Source organism: Acinonyx jubatus, chromosome E1 (assembly GCF_027475565.1).
Source record: "Acinonyx jubatus isolate Ajub_Pintada_27869175 chromosome E1, VMU_Ajub_asm_v1.0, whole genome shotgun sequence".
In the NCBI taxonomy this organism is placed as follows: Eukaryota; Metazoa; Chordata; class Mammalia; order Carnivora; family Felidae; genus Acinonyx; species Acinonyx jubatus.
The window spans coordinates 25,581,783-25,607,846 of NC_069397.1; the positions used below are offsets into that span (position 1 = coordinate 25,581,783).

A 26,064-nucleotide genomic window follows, 5' to 3' on the forward strand; every position below is an offset into this window, starting at 1 on the left:
CTCTCCCTTCTGAGGAGGAGTTTGGCCGTGGTGCACCCAGTACCGCGGACCCTAGAATCCTTTTCATCTCTCTGCCTCCTGGACCTCAAAAAGAAACCGTTCTTGGGGCGTCTGGCTGGCTCAGTGGGTAAAGCACAAGACCCTTGATCTTGGGGTGGTAAGTTTAGGCCCCACGTTTGACTTAGATATTACTTTCTTTAAAAAGAAGAAAGAAGCATTTCTCCTTGTCAGGGCTGTTGGCTAGAGTGACAGAGTCTAACCTGAAAGTTCTCCCGTGTAACTCATCAAAATCTCTTTTGGGGGTGTGGGAAGTGTGGGTCAATAGGCTACTTCCTTTACTGCCTCAGTTTCCTCTGGTATAATAAAGGGCTCCGCTGGGGTATCTCTGGGAGTCCCATGTGTCTTCCCAGTGGCACGTTCTTCCCAGTGGCCCCCTCCTGCAAGTGGGCCTCCCACCCCCATCCTTTGAGCTTCTTTCTGCTTCACACAGCCAACAGGTGTCTCCGACCCCCAAATCCTAGTAGTGGGAAGGGGTGAGAGATGGGAAGTCACTCCTTTAACCCACCCTCAGGTCTGTCCATCACCGAGCCCCCACCTCCTTCCCAGTTCTCTGCTCTTTAAGCCTTGGGAGTCCGTGCTGCCCTGGACGAACACACTGCCTGCCCACCTTGGGTACTTTAGGGGGCGGCAAGCACAGGTCCCCCAACTCACCAGGAACACCAGGAATGGTAAGATGAAGGAAGGGTGAAGGTGGAGGTGGAACTGCCAGTATCCGGGCCTCCAAGTGCCCAGGACGCCTCCGTGGGCCGACACACTTGCAAGGAAAGAGAACTGTGTCCAGCCTGTTCCACGGAGGGAGCTGGACCCAGCCTACGCTGAATTCGGCAAGGGGCTTGGCCAGTGAGCGAGCAAAAGGGCGCAAAAACTGTCCCAGCTCCCAGAGTGTGGGCTGCTTCTTCGCTCTCTGTCCTTCCGCAGGCAGGACAGCGAATGCGGCAGTCCAGGAACCGGGCGGGCCAGAGAGGCCACTTTCTCAGCTCAAATAGAATCCCTCGTGGACAGTGTGCTTATTTGAGGTCGCTTTCGGCTCAAAACATCTCTGAAATTTTCGAAGAGCGGGGCGCGTTCACTTCTTCCGGTTTCTCCCCGCACGTCTAAGAAGGAAAGTTGGGCAGAGGCTGCAAGTGCACGGCAGTCTCAGGAGCGGGTTGCTGACACCAGGGGGCAGTACCAACCTAAAGCTGCGGTGAGGGCGGCGCGCAGAGTGGGGAACTCCAAGAGGGTGGCCGCGAATGCCAGGCAGGGCGGCCTGGTTGCGGCCGCAGCCTCGCCGCATCGTTGCTGCAGCACCCCGGATGAGGTGGAGTGATACTTAAGGGCCTCGAGAGGCCCCAGGCCCTGAGTGCAGTTTGGGGAGTCGTCCTGAATTCCCCCGCCTCCCGCCGGCAAATCCTGTCCCGGAGTCGCCCTCCAGGCGCTCCGCTGGGTCTCAGCTGAGAACCTGAGTTCGGCTGCGGGAACCGCGCGGCCGGCAGCAAGGCCTTGTCCCAGGCAAAGGCCAGGCCGCTCCCTGGCCCAATTAAGCCACCCATCACCCCCCTTCCCCGCCTTGCATCCCTCATTGTTCCCGGGGTCGCCAATTAGCCCCGGCGTTCCGCGTCCCACCGCTCTGGTGCCCCAAGGCCTTCTTAACCCTTCTGGGCCTGGCACCAAGGGCCCTAGACGGCAGAATCCCCTGCGCACGGCTGTATGTGGAGGGCGTGTTTGGGTTGATGGGGACTGAGGGGTCACTGCGGGGCCGTGTGCGTTGGAACTGTGAGGTTAGAGAGGGAACTGTGCTTGGCTGTGTGGGATGGTTGAGTGTGACTTCACTGGGGAACTTGGAGACGGGGGGTGTGGGTGTGGGGTCTCCGTGAGACCCCTAGCGGCCAAGCAGTGTGGATCTCCAGGCCCAGGAGAACTCATTTCCTCTTGGGATAAATAGGAGTCTACCGAATCCCCTCAAGCCATTCTTTTCCCCCCACCCCCACTCACGCTGCGGCGGCGGAAATCTACCACCTGGCCCCGCCCCCCCCAAAGGCGCTGAACTGGGGTCCGCCTCCCGTGCGTACCGTGAACGTCCACACAGGGCACTCCTTGTAGCTGGAGCGGAACGTTCAGCTTCGCGCTCCAGGACACAGGTGAACACCTCAGCTCGAGCCCCCTTACCTCCCTTTCCCGGATATTGGATGGTTCGAGGGACAGAGTCTCCATGAGACCGAAGTTTAAACGCTGAGCCTTTGCCTTCTTCCCAGCTTTGGAAAGCACCCCAAATCTAATCCCACTTTTTCCTCTCTTCGCGATCCTCGATCTCAAAGTCCGGCGAGGGGCCGAGCGACCATGTAATAGGGACCGGACAACAGAGGGAATGTACTCCCGGGGAAGAGGCAAAGGGAAAGGAACCTGAGCTCCGGGCGTCTCTCTGGGTTCCCCGGGGAGCGCCCTTGGGAGTACAGTCTGGTCTTTCCTCAGTGAATGCGTTGATGCCAATGCCAGATTCTGGAATTCTTATTTGCCCTTGGAACTCTTTTTTGGGTTCTCAGAGGCGCAGATCTGCTTGCCCCACCCCACACCCACTCGCGAAGCCGATGGCGCTGCTCTTTTCCCAACCCCGCCCCTAGGTAGCTTTGGAAACTCCCCGCCCAAAGCAAACCTGCAGCTTGCCCCGTCGACGAGCCGCGACAACTCCCCAAGAGCCCACGAGATGGCGCTCCAGGCCAGGGGCCAGGCCGCGGCCGGACAGCCGGCCGCGAGCTAGAGCCAGAGGTGAAGAGAGAGATCGGCAGAGGCGCGCGGAGACAAAACCACAAACTGACGTAAATCCTGGCCTAGAGACGGGTACAAGCATCTGAGGGACCAAGAGGCTCAGCGGAGCCCGAATGGGGCTGTGGTGGGCCTACAGACACACGGACAGGAACGAGGCTTCTTTCCCTCCCTTGGGACCGTCCTGCGGTGCCAACTCCCGGACCTTTGAGACCCTGGCTGCAAATACCTCCCCTCGGCCTTCTGTGTGCCCGACTAGGCTAGGACCTTCTTGGGGTCCTGACTCGGGCCTTCCTCGCCTCTCAGAAGCAGGGCTATGGGCTTGGATCCTCCGCATGAGGGAAAAACTGCTTTGGCCTGCGGGCCCACTTGGGGCTGACTGGCCGGATTCAATGCTCCTCCGTCGCAGAGGTCAGCCTAAGTTCCTTCCTCCAGCTCCTCACCTTTTCCATTGAGGTCTTCAAGGTCGAGCGCGGGTGGCGTGGCGGGGGGAGGCGGCGGGGAGGGGCGCAGGGGCGGGGCGTGCAGGATGCTCCCTCGAGCCCAGAAGAGCTGCTCATCTGGTTGACCTGCCTTAAGCCTCGTGTGCCAGAAGCCCTGGGGAAGCTTTGGGTCTGCATTATTCCTGTGGAAGGTGGTGGGAAATGGGGAAAGCACAGGGGTCAGCCTGAGAATCTCTCTCTTGGGTTAAAAGCCACCCAAGCTCTCTGTCAGGTATGAATGGGGGGGGGGGGGGGGAAGATGTGAGGCCAGATTGCCAGTTTGACTCAGGGAAGGCTTTGATTCCAGCTGACCCTTAACGTCCTTGGATGAGCTCTGCACTCTGGGAGATTATCTCCTTTATTATTAACTAAGGGCACATAGCTAGAAAGCAGCCCAGTCCACACCAGCTAGGGTAATTTCCACCATGACACAGTCACCAGCTTGTTGTGATCCCAGCCAGGTGTCTTCCCTGAACTAGGCTTCCAGTTATTCCCTCTTCGATTTATAATGCAGGATAGAGTCAAACGTTTGGTAATTCAATAGTTATCTACATATTCATCTACTGCTGGCATGGGAGATAGGTACAAGGTTAAGTTCTGGCTTCAGCTGTGCGACCTTGGACAATGTGACTTTCTTCTCTGGACCCCAGAATCCTCTTCCTGAGAATAAGTGGTTTGGGCCAAAATCAAATAGATCTGTGAGTGGCCAGTCGACATTGGTCCAATTCTCAGTGATCCCCAGCCTCAACTTCCTCATACAAGAGGTAGGGGTTATACTTCTACTTAATGTTTAAGGAACGGAAGCCTGAGGGATACTGTTGCTGACATTCTTGGTGTGGGGGTGGGGCTGGTGGCCAGGATGAATTCACAATTAGGAAATTGCATTCCAGGTCCTGAAACCCTCAAGAACCAGCTGGCTCCAGCTGCCTCTCCAGTCCTTGTGGGATGTGGTTATTTCCTGCCTTGCTTTCCACCTTGGAGCAAACTTTAGGAGAGGCACAGATGGGTGGAGGGTGGCTTTGCCACCTAGCACCAGTTTGTTGAATGTGACTTCTTCCCAGAGCCACGAGAGGACACAAATGGAGGATATTCAGGTGCCCGTGTTGAAGGATGCCCCCCCACACCTGGGACACCCAATGGGCTAATTCCTTACCAGTGTGGAAAGCTTTGTTCAAAGCAGTTGCACATATGAGCTCTCACTGAGCCCTCACTGGCAGAGTGTTGATTATGAATCCCCACTTCAAGGATGAAGATACTGAGGTTCAGAGAAATAAAGGAAAATACCCCCTGGCTATCCAGTAAATAAAGGAAGAGGTCTTTCCAATCCCTTGGGTCTGATCCTTGAAAACATTAGCTAAGTGATAATGGTTAAGAGTCAGCCTCAGCTGGGAAAAGGCAGAGAAGCTGGGAGAACGCCCTCTGGCCCGCCCGCCCAGAGGTGTGTCCATGAAAACAGCAGCCAGACTCAGAGTCTAAGTGCCGGAGACCAAGGGGAAGAGTGGCCTCCCAGCTTCATATCAACACAGTAGGGCCTGCTGAGGACCCCTGGTGGGAGCGGGGGCTTCTGTGTAAAACAATAGCAGGGATGTTGATGGGTTATCTGAGATGTCACACTGGCAAGTGCTTAGCTCAAGCGTGGCTTATGTTTGCTTTGCTTATTATTGATTTCCATCCCAAAGAAAATAAGATATCCTCAGGTCCTATGGGGAGGAGCTGATGGAGGAGCTATGCCACACCCACCAGCGTGCTTAACACCGGGCATACATTTCCTTAGTTCTAGGCACTGGGCAGTGGATATGATTATTCCCATTTTACAGAGGAGAAAACCGAGGCTTGGGCATGCCCGAGGTCATGCAGCTGCTAAGAAGGTATGGCTGCCCCAAACCTATACTCTTTCCTGGAGGTCTCAGAGTTCCTTCTCTACAGCTCTGGGGGATTCTGAGTCCCACCAGGCATTTGGCCCAGCCCCCTGTGGCAGGCTTTTATGTGGCTGGTACTTATTCACCCCTGGTCTGGCTGGTCTGTTTCTTCACCCTGCCCCAACTTTGGGTCTTATTCCCTTCTTGGAGGGGCTGTCCACCCTTCCAGCTTCGGCCTCCCACAGCTGTCCTAGTGTGTTCATGGCAGTTCTAGTTTTATTACTGATATCTTGCGGTTTCCCCTTAGAAGTCACCCAGCAGGCACCCTACCTCTTGCACACAGACACCCACACAGAGTCCCCCTATAGACAACCATGCATACGTACCCACGGAGACTCACACATAGCACACTACCACCACCCCCACACAGACACACAAATGTATACATATACGGACATCTCACACACACCACACACACTCATTTAACAGCACATACAAACACACACAGTCATGCACACACACATAGACATTCATGGATGCAAACACACATAGATATGCTCTCACAAAGATGTTTGGTGTTTTTCCTTGGAGAAATCACCTGTCCAGACTCTCTGAGGCTCCCCTCTTCCCTCAGTTTGCTGGAGCGGAGCCCATTCACCCCACCCCTCAGCATTGCCACATCTCCTCCAGGAGGGGCTATATTTGTTTAAGGTTTCTGTCTTCTATGAGATCATTGTCTCCCTCAAGGCAGGGCTGGTGTCTGTTGTGCTTATTGCTAGGTCCCCAGACCTAAAATTGCTTAACACATGGCAGGGGTGCAGAAAGTATTTGCTGATGAAAGAAAGAAAGAAAGAAAGAAAGAAAGAAAGAAAGAAAGAAAAAAGAAAGACTGCAGAAGCAGGGCCCACCTGCTGGTCCTTCCAGGATATGCTTGCCCAGGCCCCAGGCCACAAGCCCCTGCTGCAAGTCCACTTGACATTGGCCGCAGAGAGCCTCTGAAGGCTGGGAACCTCAGTCGCAGCCAATAGAGCCTCCTTTCTCTCCTGAGGAGATATCCAGAGAAGCTGTATATCTTGCCTGAAGACTTGCCTCTGTAGGAAAACAGTCCAGACTGCTGTAGTCTGAATGTGTGCATCACCCCAAAATTCATGTTGAAAATGAACACCCAAGGTGATAGTATTAGGAGGCAGAACCTTTGGGAAGTAATTAGGTCACAAGGACAGAGCCCTCATAACTAGGATCGGTGCTGTTACAAGGGACCCTTCCCCTTTCCACCATGTGAGCATACAATGAGACGTCGGTGCCCCGGAAGAGGTCCCTCACTTGCCCCTGCTGGCACCCAGATCTCCAATGTCCAGCCTCTAAAACTGTGAGAAATAAATGTGCTTTATAAGGTACCCAGTCTGTGGCATTATGTTACAGCAGCCCAAGCCTTCCCAGCCCTCAAACGCTTCTCTCCAGCTATGCTGAGTGATTCTCTGTTTTTGAGAGGCTCTGGGGCCCTCTGGCCTCTGGGCCTTTGCTGCTGCTGAGCCCCTGCCTAAGGGCCTTACCCTGCCACCCCCAGTTCCAGGGCAAGCCTCTGCACCTGGGACACTTGAGAGCCTCACAGGCAGATCACATTTCCTGCCAGCCAGGACCTTCCTGAAACACAGATGAGATGGGGTCGTCGCCCTATTTAAAGGTTTCCCATGACCTTGGAGTCCAGAATCTTTAACTTGGTAGTGGCGCCTGTATGAGTTCTGCCTGCTAACCTCACCCCACCCCCACCCCAGGGCTCTACCCACACTGTCCACCTGCCCAGGTCTATCTAGGTTAACCTTGCTGACCTTGCCTCATGTCCTTCTCACACTCACATGCTCTTCCCTCTGCCTGGAATCTTTTTCCTTTCTTCCTTCAAAACTTGGCCCACTAGTCCCTTCTCCAGGAAGCTTCCCCTTGACCTTCTCCCTTCTGGGTAAGGTGACCACACACAATGTTTTAAGTTAGTATTCAATGAATGAGTGACTCATTCTAATGAGTGACTAAAGCTAATTACTCCTCCCCCATCACTTCTTCCACATGGAGATAATAGTACCTAGCTCTTGGAGTGTTTTGATTGAAACACTATTTAGAACAGTAAATGCTGGGGCGCCTGGATGGCTCAGTTGGTTAAGGGTCTGACTTCAGCTCAGGTCATGATCTCACAGTTCGTGGACTCGAGCCCCGTATAGGGCTCTGTGCTGACAGCTCAGAGCCTGGAGCCTGTTTCAGGATCTGTGTCTCCCTCTATCTCTGCCCCTCCCCTGCTCATGCTCTGTCTGTCTCTCTCTCAAAAACAAATTAAAAAAAAAAAAAAAAAAAAACATTAAAAAAACAACAACAGTAAATGCTGCATCCCTGCCCCTCTTGAGGAGGCCTTGCCCCTTTGGAGGAGCCTCGGAGCTTCCAAGGATGGGGTCCTAGGAGCCATCTAGAGGCAGAGCAAATTCCTCCCCCATCCTGGGCAGCATCCAGTGTTCAGCCTATCAGAGCTAGGTGACCCCTCCCACCCTGGAGGCCAGCACAGGCCAATGAGACCTGCCTTCTGGGGTGACAAGTTGTCAAGTCCCTGAGCCTGAAGAATCTGACCTCCACGTGGGGACCTGTGTGTTGAGGTTTCTGGCTGAGGACAGAGCTCCCACAGGCAACTGTGCTGCTGCAGAGAAATCTCAAGGGCAATGAACCCCAGTGTGCATGCCCCTTGATGGGTCCTCTTCTCTCTCTATGGAACTCAGGCCCGGGGAAAGGACGTTTCTTGTTGGCGGGTTGTTTGCTGGTGACCTGACTGCATCAGTGTGGCCAGTGAGCTGCCTGGGCCATGTTGCAGTGACTACCTTTTACCACTAGATGGGGATCTGGAGTCATCCAGGCCTGGAGTCTGGGGCTTGGGCTTCTACCCAAAGTCCCTGCCCCTCCTGCCTTAGGCCTGTTTCAGATCAAGAGTTCTCACCCTGCTTGGTTGTTGCCTCTGGGGGATCCAAGCCTACTTCCTGTGCCTCCATTCTAATTTCTGGCTAGGTCCTGCTGCTAGGCAATGACACTGAGGGAAGGGAATGACGGACTTTGTGCAGCCGGACACCTGAGTTCAAATCCTAGCTGCACCTCTAGCTCTGTGGCTTTGACCCTTTGAGCCTCAAGTGTCCTCATCTCTAAAAGACTTGAGTCTAATTATTCTGCAAAGAGCAAGAGGAAATGTGGCCACCCAGGTTGCCACACAGAGAGGGTGTGGAATGGTCTTGCTGGTGAGCACATAAAACAAGCTGACCCAGCAGGAGAAACTGAATGAATGTAAGACAGTCCTCATTTGCCTCATCCATCATTCCCCTTCCTCCTTGGTCCTTGGCTGAGCCCGAGCCTCAGGCTGGCTTGTGGCAGCTGTACAACTTGTCCTCAGGACCCCTCCCGTGGCCCTGCATGCTGACCTCCTGAATGTTTTTCTGGACAATGCCTTTCCAGGCATTGGTGGAGTCTCACCCTTCCCAGGGCTCCCTCCCTTGCAGCAATGGTGGGTGAGGGCCCATTCAACTCACTGGGCTTCATCCTCTCTCTCAGAGGCACTGGTCTCCTTGGGTTGTTTTCATTCTTTTCAAAAACTGAGATATAATTTGGGGCACCTCGGTGGTCCCAGTGTTCGACTCTTAATTTTGGCTCAGGTGATGATCCCAGGGTCATGGGATTGAGCCCTGCACCGGGCTTGCTGAGCATGGAGCCTGCTTAAGATTCTCTCTCTCTTTCTCTCCGCCTTTCTCCTCTGCTCGCTCTCACTCTCTCTCTAAAAAATAAAAATTTAAAAAAATTTTAAATATAATTTGCATACTATAATAGCCACTCTTTTAAAGTGTACAATTCAGTGGGTTTTAGTGTATTCATAAGGTTGTACAACAATCACTACTATCTAATTCCAGAATATTTTCATCATCCCAAAGTGAAACCCTGACCCATTAGCAGTCAAGGCCCCTGCCTCCAGCCCTTGGCATCCGCTAATCTACTTTCTGTCTCTGGAGGTTTGCCTATTCAGGACATTTCATATAAATGGAATCATACAATTTGTGGGTTTTTGTGGCTGGATTCTTTTACTTTACATAGTGTGTTCAAGGCTCATCCACATTGTAACATGAATCAGTGCTTTTATTCCTTTTTAAGGTTGAAAAATATTCCACCATATGGATATACCACATTTTGTTTATCCATTTGTCTGTCTAGGGGCATTTGGTTTGTTTCCACTTCCTGGCTATTATGAGTAATACTGCTGTGGACATTCATGTGCAAGTCTTTAGGCGGACATACGTTCTCATTTCTCTTGAGTCTACGCTTAAGAGTGGAACTGCTGGGTTAAATGATAACTGTTTAACTCTTTTTTTTAATGCTTATGTATTTTTGAGAGAGATCGTGTGAGTGGGGGAGGGGCAGGAGGAGAGGGAGAGAGAGGATCTGACAGCAGTGAGCCCAATTCAGGGCTCAAACTCACAAACATTGAGATCATGATCTGAGCTGAAGTCAGACTGACTGAGCCACCCAGGTACTCTAATAACTGTTTAACTTTTTGAGAGAAACCACCAAACTGTTTTCCAAAGTGGCTGTACCATTGTATATTCCACCAGGAATTCCTTGCCATTTTTTGAATATGCCAGCCATGCACCTCCTTGCTCCCCAACTGCTTGCTTGAAGAGGTCGTCCTTTACAAAACTGTCACCCACCTTCACCCTCCCCATTGTCCTCCTCCCCTCCTGTGACTGTTGTCATTATTGACATCTCACGCTATGCATTTTTTATTTTATTTTCTCCCTTCATTAGAACATGAGCTTTGTTTTGTTCATTGTATTGTTCCCAGCACAGTGCCCAGCACATAACATCTGTTCAAACAATGTTTGTGGAGTAACACATGAATGAAGACATGGATGGCACTCTGCTGGGGACACAGCGTACAGTATGGTGAAGCCTCAGAGAGGTGCCCTGAGCATCACCAAGGGCCCCTTACCTCCACTTGTCAAATCTGTCATGGGGGCTCAGTCCAGACCACTCATGCTTTCACCCTCATCAGCCAGGGTGACAGAGCATCAAACCTCTTCCCTAAGGAAGAGGGAAAAGGTGGGGGAAGCATGTTTGTTCACCACACAATCATTAAATGGGTCCACCTGTCAGGACACTGTCAGGCAACAGTTTAGTCAAGGACTTGAAAGGTGGCCACTGAAGAGGGCAGTAGACTGTGACATCAGTGTCCGGTATCATCAGCCCAGTCTGCCTCAGACACTGGATGTGAGAGCTGCTTGACAGGAAAGGATGCTGGCCTTTCCCAAGCCAGGAGTGAGGGACAAACCATCACAGCTGCAGAGCTGACCCGGTGGGTCTTTTACAGCCTCATCTCAGCTGGCCTCTGGGCACATTAGTCAGGATCCCTCAGTTGCAAGGGACAGAAATCAAGCTGAAGAGAAATAGTTCACTGGAGCATGTGGTACCTAGAAGTGCAGGGTTAGGATGCTGGGGACGAGCGACATGAATGTCCCCAGCTCTCTCACTCTGTCTTCTCTCCTATTTCTTTTCTTTGCATGTTGGTTTCACTCTCTCCTACCATGGATGAGCTTCGTCATGGCACAGGGAGCTTGGCTACAGAATTCAGCTTAGTGGCCCTGCTGCTCCCCTGCTGATGACACACTCACTGCCCTCATACATACACACAAGTAATCCATTCCCATCTGCCACTGTGGTCTGTACGGTTACACCAGAAAATCAGGCGGGCTTGTTGGTCTCTCGCAGAATGCCCTCCAGGTGCCAGGTACTTGGCAATATAATTTCTTTTAATCCACACAACTGCCCTGCAGAAAGATATATTGGTCAGGGCTTTTTCACCTCCCACTGACAAGAAGCCCAGCTCAAATTAGCTTAAGCCAAAAAGGGAGTTTATTGCTCACATAACTGATAAAAACAGGAGTGGACTTTAGCCATAGCTAGATCCAGGGAGACAGATTAGTTGGGCTGTCTCTCATTAGCTCCAGTTCTTTTATTATTTTTATTTTATTTTATTTTAGAGACAGAGAGAGAATGCAAGAGGGGGAGAAGGGCAGAGGGAGAGAGAGAAAATCCCTAGTCAGCGTGGAGCCTGAAGGTGGACTCGATCCCACAACCGTGGCATCATGACATGAGCTGAAATTGAGAGCCAGACTGGGAACATACGGGAAAATACAGACTGGGGACAGTCGGTTAAGCCACCGACTTGGGCTCAGGTCATGATTTCGCAGTTTAAGCCCCGCAAAATCTGTGCTGCTGGCTCAGAGCCTGGAGCCGGCTTTGGATCCTGTGTCTCCCTCTCTCTCTGCCTCTCCCCTGCTCATACTCTGTCTTTCTCTCTCTCTGAAAATTAAATAAACATTTTAAAAAATGTTAAAGAGTCAGACCAACTGAGCCACCCAGATACCCCTGCTCCAATTCTTTTTTTTTAAGGTTCCCCCCCACCCCCCAGTAATCTCCATGCCCAGTGGCACTCAAACTCACAGCCCTAAGATCAAGAGTCACATGTTCTTCCAACTGAGCCAGCCAGGTGCCCCTCATTAACGCCAGCTCTTAACCTGACTCCCCTCTGTATTGGCTCAGGAACATTCTGCCCACACAGCTAGAAAGATGCCCAAGGCATCCAAAGCCTGGATGGCCTTAACAGTCCTCAGTCCCAGGGGCAAGAGAGAGGCCTGCTCTCTGTGTGTAGAGGAAACTACTTGAGGATACTTGGGCTTCTAGAAGGTCACATATCTATTCAGTGGACATGGGAAGGGCAACTCTACTTGGCCAGGCCAGATCACATGCCACCCCTGCAGCCGGAAGATAAGATAGACCTATGGGCAGTGGTGCCACAAGAATTGGGAAGGAGCAAACAGACTGCATACGACCAGCTATTGTTGGTATAATTTTCCTATTGTACAAATTAGGAAACTGAGGCATGGGGAGATTAGGAAACTCACCAGGGCTAGAGACACAGCTGGGATTCAAACCTTTGTCTGTCTGCTCTTCCCAGAACATCACCCTACCCCTTTTTAAAGTGATACTGAAACGTCACCTGATGAAGTAGAATCTTGTTGACAGCTGTATTGTTCCCAGCCCCTCTTGTGGCAGCTGTCACAGAGAGGATGCCCTGGGAGGAGGGGGTGGCCACACTCTCAGATTAAATTTTTTACAAGCCCTGCTCCATGATTGAAAGAGTCTCTAAGATCATTAACTCCTGTTGCCATACTGAATCACTGAGTCAGTAATCCATCACCTGGCCTCTGTTTGGACATTGCCCTTACAGGGAACTCACCACCTCTCAAGGTAGGCAACTTATTCCAGATTTGAACTAGTCTAATGGTTAGAAACATCCCCAATGATTAGAAACAGTGTAGTTTGGGCTGGCTCCTGATTGTTTGTCTTCATTCATCTGTAGGAAAGCTTTTGGATTATGAGTGGAGGAACAGACAGAATTCTCTAGAGGGGGAACCATCTAAATACTTGAAAGTTGTCATGCACCCCTTTTCCTCTAACCCACCCAGTCATCTCCCTAATTTCCTCAACTGCTTTCCACTAATAAGAATCTATGGTCTCAAGAGACCCTTTGAAAAATGTGGGCCTCAGCGGGTAGAGCACAGAACACAGCATCTCTCTCTTCCTGCACTGGTTTAAATAGAACTCAGTATCACTTGCTTTTTGGCAACCATGAAGCACTGTTGGCTTAAATTGGTTCTATGAGGTCAGCTGTTTGGCCACATCATCTCTCCATTATGGACAAGTGACACTGATTTTTATTTTAATCAGAAATGATGGGTTGGGGCACCTGGGTGGCTCAGTTGGTTAAGCACCTAACTCTTCATTTCAGCTCAGGTCATAATTCACAATTTGTGAGTTTGAACCCCATGTCTGGCTCTGTGCAGAGGCTGCTTGGGATTCTCTGTCTCCCTCTCTCTCTGCCCCTTCTCTGCTTGCATTCTCTCACTCTCCCTGTCTCTTAAACATAAGTAAGTAAACATTTAAAAGAAAAAAGAAAAGAAATGATAGATCAATCGTGGTTTTTTCTTTTTTGCAAAAATGATAAAACCTATTTTAAAATTCATATAGAATTTCAAGGAACCCTAAATAGCCAAAAACAATCTTAACAAGGAAGAAAACTCACGTTTCCCAATGTCAAAACATAGTACAAAATTACAGTGATTAAAACAGTGTGCTATCGGCATTAGGACAGATGTATAGACCAATGGAATAGAACTGAAAACCCCAAAATAAACCTTCACATCTATGGTCAATTGATTTTCCACAAAGGTGTGGAAACTATTCAATAGGAAAAGGAGAGTCTTTTCAACAAATGGTGCAGGGAAAACTGGATATCCACACTTAAATAATGAAGTTAGATTTTTACCTCATACTGTATATAAAAATTACTCAAAATAGATCAAAGACCTAAAATGTAAGAGCTCAAACTATAAAACTCTTAGACGAAATCATGGGAGAAAATCTTCATGGCCCTTAGATTTGGCAATGGCTTCTTAAATATGATACCAAAGCACAAGTGACAAAAGAAAAAAATAAATAAATTAGACTTCACAAAATTAAACACTTTTGTGCATCAAAAGACATTATCAAGAGAGTGAAAAAGCAACCAAAAGAATGGAAAAATCTTGCAAATCACATATCTGATAAGGGTGTAACATCCAGAACATATAAAGAACTACAACTCAATAACAGAGAGACAAATGTCCAATTTAAAAATGGGCAAAGAATCATGAATAGATAGTTCTCCAAAGAAGATATACAAATAACCAAAAAGCACATGAAAAAATGTTCAACATTATTAATCATTAGGGAAATGCAAATCAAAATCATAACTAGATACTACTTCATACCCACTAGGATGGCTAGAATTAAAACAAAACAAAACCAAGTGTTGACAAGGATGTGGAGAAATTGGAGCACTTTCATATCCTGTTGGGAATCTAAAATGGTGCTGTCCTTCAAAAGGCTAAACAAAGAATTACCTTATGATCCAGGAATTCTACTCCTGGGTATATACCCCTAAGAATTGAAAACAGGATTTAAACAGACAGTTGTAACCTATGTTGATTACAGCATTATTCACAATAGTTAAATGGTAGATACAACCTGAGTGTCCATCAACAGAGGAATGAATAAACAAACTTTGGTTCATATGTACAAGAGAATATTATTCAGCCACAAAAAGAAACAAAGTTCTGATATATATTACAACATGGGTAAAACCTGAAGGCATTGTGCTAAGTGAAATAAACTAGATACAAAGGGACAAATATTGTATGATTCCACTCACATAGAATGTCTAGAATAGGAAAATTTTTAGATCCAGAAAGTAGGCTAGAGGTTACTAGGGGCTGAGGGAAGGGGGAAATGAGGAATTATTGCTTAATATGTGCAGTTTCTGTTTAGGATGATGAAAATGTTTTGGAAATAGATATTGCTGATGCACAAAATGTGAATGTACTTAATGCCACTGAACTGTACAATGAAAAATTATTAAAATGGTAAATTTTACATTATATATGTTTTACCACAATTAAAACTTTTTTACATGATTGGGGCACCTGAGTGGCTCAGTCAGTTAAGCATCTGACTCTTGATTTTGGTTCAGGTCATGATCTCAGGGTTTGTGGGTTTGAGCCACTTGGGATTCTTTCTCTCTCTGCTCTTCCCCCAATTTCTCTCTCTCTCTCTCTCTCTCTCTCTCTCTCTCTCTCTCTCTCTCTCTCCCTCTCTCTCTCTCAATAAAGAAATAAACTTAGAAAAATGTTTTTACATGATTAAAATGGCAATTTTTATGTTGTATATATTTTACCTCAGTTAAAAAAAAAGGTAATGGGTCAGCACTGCTGCAAGGTCATAAAATACCTTCAATGTGAACTTGAAAAAGGGTCCTCTTCCTCTGGGTGAAATTGAGTGGAGTGCCTTCACTTTAGCTCCCATTTAGTCTCTCAACCTGTAAGATGCATTTGGGGAGTGAACAGCCTATGCAACCATACATGGTGACCATGTGCTACATTTTCTATTTCTGTCTGTTTCTGGTTGGTGAAAATCATGTTGGGTCTTCATTCTGTTATCCAATATACTTGCCATCTCCCCCAGTTTGGTGATGCCTACAGAGCTGATACTATGCCATCTTCCACACCATTGATTGAAAAGTCAAACTGGGCAGAACTCTGTGGCTCCTCAGTAGAGCCCTCCTGCCAGACTTCTACTGACTTGGACTAACACCCTTAGGGTATGACAGTCTAACTGCCACTCGTCCTACTTGTGCCTCTGGAATAATACATATATCATCATGCTGTGTCCTGCCTCCTTCCTCGCTAGTATTCTCCACATTTTCCCACATTGTCCTCAAAGACTTCTTGAGAACTAGATCAAAGTCTTCACCAAACTCCAGACACAGGGTATCTCCTTCATCTGCCAGTCTGGATATCCTATTACAAAAGAAAATGAGATTTTTTTTGGCCTGCATGCATCTTTAAGGGGATGGGATAAAGCAGGGAAATGGTTTCCCAATTTGAGCATGGCTAAAAATAACCTGGAGGGTGACTGTTAGGCTCTGCCCAAAGAGATTCAGATTCAGGAGGTCTGAGTGGGGCCCCAGCACTTGTATTTCTGGTAAGTTCTCAGTGATGGTAAAGCGTGGTCCAGAGACCACATTTTGAGAACCACTGATGTATGGGGGCAAAGGAAATGCTTTGGAGTCAGGTAGACCTTAACTTGTTTGCATGTCAGTTTCTTTGAAATCAAGATAGTAATCCCACCTAATATGGTAGCTGTGGATTACAAAGAGAATGCATAGAAACACTTAGCTTGGTGCCTAGCACATAAGTGATCAATAAACATTGACATATTAATATATCTCGTAATGAATCTGGGCTGGCTGCTTTTCTGAGCCACTCACACACCATTGCTAGATCATCCATCTGCACATTGGAGCAGGGGGTTGGTCAGTTACTGGCCTCAGTTTTTCTTGGGTTAATCTGGGTAGTGGGTAGGTTTCAAAATTGGTTACCTGAAGAAAGTGGATTGATTAACTAAGAAAGAAGAGAAGAGAATAAACCCTTCAAGTGGGAGGAAGGAGCCCTGGCTGAACTGGGGGAGGATTCCTCTACCCTCTGTTTCTCTTTTGTCTCTTAGCTGGTTACTTATAATACTGTCAGAATCTTACTTTCCAAAGCCCATTCATAGATAGCAAGTCAAGAAGATGGGTGCCCAGCCAAGCCTGGCTCCCAGGCAGGGCAAACCTCTGCCCTAGATGGATGGGACTCCCAAAGCAGACCTCTGCCTCACCCTGAGCATCCTCATTCCTGCCACACCTCAGATGCTGGGCTTCCTGCCTTACTCTTGAGATGCATGTTTCAAAACTGAGATGTCACAATATTCTGTGTTTGTTCCTGCCTGGTGCTTCTGTCTCAGTGGCAGTCCCCAGGCTCAGAGGTTGAGTAGGACTGATGGACAGAGCCAGCCAGGCAGCAGATTCATCCACCACCTCTACTCCCCTCTCCCAAGTCCACAGGCCTAGGCCTGAGAGGCCCCTCCCACCTCCCCCTTGCCCCCCCCCCCCAAATCTCCCAAGCTCTGAAAGGAGAAAAATGTCCAAAACCTCCAAGAACTGTAGGAGCAGAGCCTGCCCCAGAACATGCTTCTCAGTACCTGCTGCAGGTACAACAAAGCAGTGGCTCTGGGGCTAGACTGCTTCTTTGTTGGCTCTGCAACCATGGATATGTTAACAAAGCTCCTGATACAACGCAGTTTCCTCTTTTGTCAAATTGAAGCTAATGATCTTACCTGCCTCAGAATTGCCGAGAAGATTAAATGATTTTTTATGGCTAGTGCTTAGGACAGATCCTGACACATGGGAAACTCTTAGTAATATTGATTTCATTACTAGTAGTTTCTGGGCCAGAGTTTTTTAAACTAATGGTATTTCCCCATCTGTAGTGGGTTCAACCGTGTCTCCCTCTCCCAAAGGTATATCTAAGTCCCATCCCCTGGTACCTGTGAAAATGACCTTATTTGGGTAGGCTGTTAAGGATCTCAAGGTGATATCACCCTGGATTTAGAGTGGGCCTTAAATGTAATGAGTGGTGTCCTTACAAGAGAAAGGACACAAAGAGAGGCACAGAGTCAAAAAGGCCATGTGAAGAACAGATTTATGCCTGCCACAAGCCAAAGAAGTGGAGCCATCGGAAGCTGGAATGAGGAAGGAAAGATTCTTCTTTAGAATTTTCAGAGGGAGTGTGGCTCTACAGGCAACTTGATCCCCAACTCTGGTCTGCATAACTGTGAGAGAAAAAATGACTATCATTTAAAGCACCAGGTCTGTGGTGAGTTGTCACGGCAGCCCTGGGAAATGAATACACCTTTCTTTCCGATTGTCCAGAGGCCCTGCCCAGGCTCACTCTCTCTTGCAAGGGTCTGTTCACATTTCTCTCTCCTCCTAGCAAAAACACCCACCTCTTGGGGAAATTTACCTTGATGTGAAGTGGAAAAAAATATGATAATTTAGCTAAAAAAAAAGTCTTTCCCTCTGAGCATTAAAAACTTTCCCTCACACACCTGCGTTCCAAATGAAGCTTTCTTGGTGGAATGTGGGTCTGAAGATTTTCAAGGCCTTCTTGGTCTCCCTGGCTGGGCTGGCTCACTCTGCAGAGGGCACTTCTGCCCAAACACTGACCAGACCAAAAGGTCATGAGAAACCTCTTTGTGCTGCTTGGTCTGTAGGGCAGGCTTGGTACATCATTGTCCAAATAAATACTTATTGACTTAAGAGATAAGGGATGGGTTTTGCTGATGTCCCCACCTTTACCCCAGTCTTAGAAAATTCCATGAGAAGTGAAAACATGTCCATACCCAGAGTTGTACACAAATGTTTAGAGAGGCTTTATTTACAATAGCCAAATCTGGAAACGATACAAATTCCATCAACGGGTGACTGAATAAACAAATGGTGGTATATCCCTATAGTGGTATACTACTCAGCAATAAAAAGGACTAATCTATTCACCAGTATAGGTGAATCTCAAAGTCATTATGCTGAATGGAAGAAGCCAGACACAAAAGAGTACATACTATACTATTCCATTTACATGTAATTCTAGAGAACAGAAAATTAATCTATCGTGACAGGAAAACTAGAAGCTGCCTGGGGCTGGGGTAGAGGGAAGACTGGCTGCAAAGGGGCAGGAGGGGACTCTTGAGGGTGATGGAAATATTCTGCATCTTGATCACGGTTATGGTTACACTGATGTATACATTTATCAGAACTCATCAAATCAATACTTTAAATGGGTTCAGTTTATTGTATGTAAATTATATCTCAATAAAGTTGATTAAAAAGAAAACTCTGTAAGCTGTGGGCCCTAAATACTACATCCTCTACTTCAATAAAAATAGAATATGCATCTTGCATGTGGAGAAGTCTACTTTTTTAATGTTTATTTTTGAGAGAGAGAGAGACAGAACATTAGTAGAGGAAGGGTAGAAAGAGAGAGGGAGACACAGAATCCAAAACAGGCTCCAGGCTCTGAGCTGTCAGCAGAGATGGATACAGGGCTCAAACTCAGGAACAGCGAGCTCATGACCTAGGCCAAAGTTGGACGCTCAACTGAGTCACCCAGGTGCCTCGAGAATTTAGACAACAGATATGTATTGAACACCAGCCCAGTGTGTGGGCATCTGGTTGGCACTGGGAGGTCCATAATGTAGGGTGTGCCCTCAGGAGGCCAGGGCTTGCCAATTTCCCAAAGACAGATGAGCTAGGATGAAAAGAATGTGCCAAGGGAAAAGAATGTGTCATCAGTGCTACCTTGACTGAGATGCTTGTTACAAGTATTAAAAATGCCTGGGCTCCATCCCTGACTTAGAAATGCTGAAAAGGCCTAGGAATCTTTGTTTTTAATAAGTGTCCCAGGGAAATCTTCACATTGGGTAAATTTAGAGAAAATGGTTTCTATTTCAGGCAGAGGTGGGAATCACACCCCCCCCCCCAATTTAGAGGACTTTGAACTAGAAGGGCCTGGAAGGGTAACCCTTCCCACCCACCTACCTACCTACCTCTGGCCAATGGGAATCTGCCAACTCCTTCTTCCTCTCTGCTCCTGGAGTCTCAGCCTGTCTACCAGAAACTCCCCTGTTTAGTTAACTCTCTCCCCCTTCAGAAGCTCCTGACTTTTTGGTCCATCTTGGGAAAAATAGAAAAAAGTTCCCTCTTCCCAAATCCCACTATCTTTCAGAAGGGTAAATGTTTTATTAAGCAGTTCTGCAACTTGGGTCAAACATGTCGGTCCTTTGACTAGGCAGTGTTTCTGCTCCTCTGGCCTGAGAATTCAATGCTAACCTAACCTAGTGAACACATTCCCCATGGTCAGAGTGGTAGGTGTGAAGCTGTTGGAGGGGGTGGGGGGGATTCCTTCCTCTGTGCATTCAGGCCACAGGGAGAGGTGGTCACCATGTCAATGAGCACTCTCTACTCTGCAAGCAGACATTTTGTTTTCATGAGCAAAACCCCAACACATCAGGAGGATGTGTGGTAGCAGTGGGGACACAACATTCAGAAAAGTTCTATGTCACAGCTAGAGATCACCCAGTACCTCAGGGTCAGCAGCTAGACACCCTTCCCAAAGTTGGCCAGGACTTTGGGCAAAAGGCAAGCATTCAGGCCTTAGCTGCTATCCTTCTCCCAGAAGAGGAAAACTGTCCCCTCTTTGAAAACATGCCATGGTGACCATATTTTAAAATCCCAAATCAGGGGGCACCTGGGTGGCTCAGTCAGGTCATTATCTCTCAGTTTGTGAGTTCGAGCCCTGAACTGGGTTTGCTGCTGTCAGCTCAGAGTCTGGAGCTTACTTCAGATCCTGGTCGTCCCCCCCCCCCACACACACCCCCCCCCCCCCGCCGCCATTCCCCTGCTCTCTCTCTCTTTCTCTCAAAAATAAATAAACATTAAAAAATAGGGGTACCTGGGGGGCTCAGTCAGTTAAGTGTCAAACCCTTGGTTTCGGCTCAGGTCATGATCTCACAGTTTGTGAATTCAGGCCTGTGTTGGGATCCTCACTGACAGTGCAGAGCCTGCTTAGGATTCTCTCTCTCTGACCCTCCACTGTTCATGTGCTGGCACACATTCTCTCTCTGTCAAAATAAATAAACTTTTTTTAAAAACCTATAAAAATAAATAAAATAAAATAAAACAAAATAAAATCCCAAATCACGACATCATGCTTGATAAAAAAAATTTGTAGATTGATTGATGCAAAAAGTCAATCAAAGTTAAACATATATAAATTATGTTGTAGTTACATACAGAATAAGTTATATTTCTGGAAAAGAATGCAATCAAGGCAAGACACTGTCTTGAAAATCTAGGCCAGTGATTCTAAATGGGGGCGATTTTGACTCCCAAGGGATATTTGGCAATGCTTGGAGACATTTTTGGTTTTTACAACCTAGGGTAGGGATGAGACCAGGATTGCTGCCAAACATTCCACAACAGGACAGCTCCACAACAAAGGATCAGCCAGTCTAAATGTCAGCCTGTGCCCAGGTCGAAAAACCCTGGTCTAGGCTCTCTGGTGCTGTACCTGTGGACCCCAGGGTGTTGGCCCTGGCATTGGTTTCTGTCCTACTTACTTTGGTCCTGGCCTTGGCGTTGTTGTCAGAAGGGAGAGGCTTGGGACCCCTTGGCTCTCTGCTGCTTCCTCTCTTGTCAGCAGATATAAGGAGGCAACTGCCTTTGAAGAGGTGCCCAGGAACCAACCCAAGCATGATGAGAGTCAGGCAAGGTGTTGCATGAGTATCTCCCCTGGAAGAGCGTCCAGAGCAGAGACCAGCTGCAGCAAGGGGCAGGAAGGAGCACTGGATTTGAAGGGTTCTAGTTCTGCTTGACTCTGCTTCTGACTTGGTCACTTAATCTCTGCGCTTCAGTTTCTTCAGTTCCCCCTCTGGGCACAGGTGCCTGTTCTTGCCTTCCTCACAGGGTTGTTGTGAGGGTCAGGGGAGATGAAGGGTGTGACTGGGTTTTGGAAAACTCAAAGGTCAGGCAGTACCAACCCACCGAGCAGCCTGTGTGTGTGGATACAGGAGTTTCCCAGATGGCCAGCAAGAGGTGGGAGGATAACTCTGGGCTGAGAGATCAGAATGAGTAGCCTGTGGGGTTACAAACAACCAGGTACTAACGGAAGGAGAAGGAGGGGATGGAGAAGGAGGGGATGGGGGTGGCTGGCAGCACAGTGCTGGGCAGCAGATGGAGCCTTCGTTTGAGGATTCTGTTTTCTTTTGTAGCTCTCACACAGAGGGGGCAGGTGCTGTATAGCTGTCCAGGAGTCCCAAAGTTTTTAGGAATTTAGGAATTTGGAAAAAAATTTTCTTAGTTATAAAACTTTCCTAATTTCTCCCTTTTTTTTTAAGTTTTTTTTTTTTTTTTACTGTTTATTTATTTTTGAGACAGAGACAGAGCGTGAACAGGGGAGGGGCAGAGAGAGAGGGAGACACAGAATCTGAAACAGGCTCCAGGCTCTGAGCTGTCAGCACAGAGCCTGATGCAGGGTTCGAACCCACGAACTGTGAGATCATGACCTGAGCCGATGTCGGATGCTTAACTGACTGAGACACCCAGGTGCCCCCTAATATCTCTTAATCCATAATCTTTGGCTATGGTTTTCTTTTCATGCACATGTGTGGGAGAGAACATCTAGTTTGTTCCCACAAATTTCTGTTGTTAGATATTTAATTTTGTTCCAACTAATGTTCATTATAGACCTTTCAGTTATTCCAAATTTGTGCCAATATATACAACATAGAGAAGAAATAGCTACAAAAGAATTAGAAATTTAAAACTAGATTTAAAACACCTTAAAAAGGTGGACAGAAACGCTTAAAGATATCTAAAGGTTGCAAAACCACTTCACAAGGAACTAAAAATATGAATATGTTCAGAACATCAGCTGTGGGTGTAAGTGTTCATCACTTCACAACCATGCTCCTAATCAACCTGCATTGGGCCAACGACACAGCACTCACTCACTCCAGCATCTCCTTCCCGAGGTTGACCTATAGCACATGTGGCCTGAACCCTTGAACTACACAGGGGTTAGAGGCACCCACCCCTGCACAGTCGAAAATCTGCCAATAACTTTCGGCTCCCCCAAAACTTACTATTAATAACCTACTGTTGACCAGAAGGCTTATGGTAACACAAACAGTCAGTTAATATATATTTTGTTTGTTATATATATTATTTACTGTAATCTTACAATATAGTAAGCTAGAAAAAAGAAAATGTTACTAAGAAAATTGTAAGGACAAGAAAATACATTTACAGTACTGTGCTGTATTTATTAAAGAAAAAAATCCATATATAAGTGGACCTGCACAGTTCAAATCCTTGTTAAGGATGTAAGTAGAAATGAGCATGTGTGTGTATAAATTTTTTTAGAGGCGGCAGTGGAGTATAGTGGTTGTACTTTCTGCTCAGAAATTACAAAGAGACCCCTATTTACCAGCAGTATAACCCTGGGGCTGTTACTCAATTTCTCTTGACTTTGGTTTTTTCATCTGTAAGAGATGGATAATAACGATGGTATGTGAGAGGGACACTGAAGCCAGCCAGAGAAAGAGCTCCCAATGGCTAAAACTGGAACAATTTGAATGACACAATAAATAACGTAAAACTGGATTTTAACACAAAGTATAAAATAAGTATTCATGAGGTTGTACTGATATAAATAAATGACTAGATGCATAAAGAAACGTTAAAGAAGAGATAAATCTACTGTGAAGAATTCCAAATACTGTTTGTAGATGCTCTTCCCTCAAGGAGGCCAGTGTAACCCCACTCCTGACACTCCAGCTATGCACGGTGACTTCCTCCCAACTACTGCAGGGGAGGGGAGAACAGAGGAACTTAATAGGAGAAACCTAGCAAACACTCAGCCAGGTGGTCAAGGTCAACATCATTAGTGATAAGTCATCTTGATAATACAAACTTTTGATAGGATGTGATGAGAAGGGCACTTCACCTCTGAGGCCTTCCTCCCCCAAATCCATAAGCCTAGTCTAGTCATGAGGGAAACATCAGACAAACCCCAATCAAGGGGGGTCCTACAAAATACCTGACTGACACTCCTTAAAACTGTCAAGGTCATCAAAAACAAGGAAAGTTGGAGAAACTGTCTCAGCAGAGAGTGGCCTAAGGAGACATGACTAAGTGTAATGTGATATCCTGGATGGGATCCTGGAGCAGAAAAAGGATATTAAGTTAAAACTAGGGGAATCTGAATAAAGTATGTGTGGACTTTAATTAATAATAATGTAAAATATCTATTCGTTGTGACAATTATATTAATGTAAGATGCTAACGATAAGGGAAACTAGTGTGAGCAATATGGGAATTCTACGTACTATCTTTGCAACTTTTCCATAAATCTATTCTAAAATAAAAAGTTTATTTTAAAAAGTGGATAATAGGGGCACCTGGCTGGCTCAGTCAGAAGAGCATGTGACTCTTGAGCTCGGGGTCGTGAGTTCAAGCCCCATGTTGGGTGTAGAGATTACTTAAATAAATAAAACTTAAAAAAAAATTAAAAGTGGATAATAGTGTTTATGTTATGTTGTTGCTTTCAGTAAGGGAATTTATATCAAGCATTTAGCATACTGGCATATGACAAGTGTTTAAAGTTAGTTATTACTTATCATTATTGTTCCTATTTCTATTTTTCTTATTAAAAATAGCAATACAGGGATGCCTGGGTGGCTCAGTCAATTAATTATTAATTAATTTCAATTAATTAATTTCAGCTCAGGTCATGATCTCATAGTTTGTGAGTTCGAGCCCTGCATTGGGCTCTGCACTGACAGAGCAGAGCCTGCTTGGGATTCTCTCTCTCTCTCCACCCCTTCCCCACTTGTGCACGCTCTCTCTCTCTCTCTCTCTCTCAAAATAAATAAATACACATATATATATATATATGTATGTAATAGCAAAACATACTCATAATAGAAAATTTTACATACAAAGAAAAACATAAGCCAAAGAAAATAAGGAAGAATATCCACAATCTTACCCTGTCTGAGACAACTACCAATCACACCTTGCTGTGGGTCCCTTCAGATATGATTAACTGTATAATTTCGATCACACCATATATACAATTTGGTATACATTGGTATATATTTGGTATATATGGTGGCCATAATTCAGTTAAGTAATTTTTGTTGCTTTGTTACAACTCTTTGCTCTTACAAGTACTCAAGAACATAAGTAATGGGCTAAATATTAGTTAGGGAGAAAAAAAGAAAACCCTGAAAAATTATAAAAACTGGGCACTAATGCTTAAATATGCACAAAGGGTATTCAATGGTTCATCAAAACAACCCTCATCTGAAAAGCCAATAACTGACACTTCTACATCTATTTTGTTTCATAATTTTAAAAAAGTATTTTCTAAAAGTAAAGAAAAAAAGAAGATAATCTAGCAAAATGTTGACACTAGCTATCTGTTTTGTTTCCTTTGCATCTGGCTCTTGACTGCCAGATTCTCTACAAGGAGGATATTTTACTCTAAAGCAACAGGAGTAGAATCCAGGATGATGGCAAGGCTGTCTTCAGCCTCTCAGCTGGGCTCCTGGGCGGCTAAGTGGGTTTGAGACAGAGCCCCTCAGTACAGGCCCTTTGGGTGGGTGAGGCCTCCAGTGGTGTGTAGGGACATGCTGGCAAATTTTAGGCGCTGTCCATAAGAGGGAAGGATGACATAGAAGGTAGCACTACTGCTCTTTCCAGAAACCCAGAGAAACCAGAGTGCCTGCTCTCTTATTCGGTGGCCCCTTCCCATTTACTAGAGCCAGCTCATTTGATCCTCCCACAGTCTGGGAAGCAGGTAGACTCCTCTCCCCTGCACTCGATCTGCTCTTCCTGAGGTCCCTGGTGACCTCTAATTGCCCCCCTCCCCTAATCATTTACACTCTCCTCCTTGACACCTTTGCCAGTATTTTACATTGCTGACCTCTCCCTTGCTCTTTTTCTGCCAGGACTGCACTGTGTCTTAGACAACTCTAACTGGCTCTTCTTGGGCTGCATCACTGCTTTCCTTTCTCCTTTCCCACACCTTCCAGACTCTTCTCTGGGCTTCCTTCTTTTCTCTTTCTAGGAATTCGCCCTTAGTGGCCTTATCGACTGTCAGTATAAGCCCCCCACCATGCACTGATGTGTTCGAAATCTTTAGCCCCTGTATTTCGACTTTTTTTAAAATGTTTTTTATTTTATTTTTGAGAGGTGAGGAGGGGCAGAGAGAGAGAAGGAGACAGAAGATCCAAAGCGGGCTCTGTGCTGACACCAGATAGCCCAATGCGGGGCTCAAACTCACAAACAGTGAGATCATGACCTGAGCCAAAGTTGGATGTTTAATCGACTGAGCCACCCAGGTGCCCAGATACCCTGTATTTCCAACTTCAGTCTTGCCATGACTGAAAGGAACCTCTGGCTGGCTTAAGCAGAGAGGGGATTTATTAGAAGGATGGATCCACTCACCATCTTGAAGGAAAGGCTGAAGATCCAGGCTTAGAAATGATGGAGGCTGGAGCAGTTCTGGGAGCCAAGCAGTTGGTGCAGGTGAATAACTCCTTCCGGGCATGAAGACTGAAGAATGTAGGATAAGAATGTTACCTACCATGTAGTGTTTGTTGAATCTTAAGTGATCGGTACAGATAAGCAAGTTGAGGCCCCATAACATAATTAAATTCCCTTTCCTTTCATTCTTCCTGCCATTATGCTCAAGATGAGAATTCTGGGAAGACACCAACTAATATGATCTTGGCTGGGGCAGACAGATCCCCTTCACTGACAATCCCACCAAAATCCTCAGTGGAAATGATTCTTTCCCCTAAAACTATACTAG

At 46.8% G+C, this 26,064-nt stretch overlaps 1 pseudogene; it reads right to left on the reverse strand.

Moving 5' to 3' along the window:
- Positions 1 to 7,473: 7,473 nt before the first annotated feature.
- LOC106972696 (high mobility group protein B1-like) overlaps positions 7,474 to 26,064 on the reverse strand; it is a 28,946-nt pseudogene continuing 10,355 nt past the window's right edge.